Consider the following 366-nt stretch of genomic DNA (forward strand, 5'->3'; position numbering starts at 1 on the left):
TTTATCATATTAATAAAATCTATGTTAATTTCATCTGTATTACCACTTTCTCTACAACTACTACCAGTACTGTTATTGTCATTATGTTTATTTTTTCATTTAATTTCTGCTTTATTGTTTTTTTCTATGATATTATTTTTTTATTATTATTTTCTCTGTTATTTTGCTTTTCTATCATTGTTATTATTATTACTATTTGGATTGTTATTATTATCATTATTATTATTACATTTATTATTATTTTCTCCTTTATCGTTATTGATATCAATATTATGATTTTCTCTATCACTTTTATTATCTATGTTATTATTTTCTCTATTATTACTGTTATTGTAGTTATTGTTATCTACATTATTTTCTTTATTA

The sequence above is a fragment of the Aplysia californica genome, unplaced genomic scaffold (genome assembly GCF_000002075.1).
Source record: "Aplysia californica isolate F4 #8 unplaced genomic scaffold, AplCal3.0 scaffold00726, whole genome shotgun sequence".
Taxonomy (NCBI): domain Eukaryota; kingdom Metazoa; phylum Mollusca; class Gastropoda; order Aplysiida; family Aplysiidae; genus Aplysia; species Aplysia californica.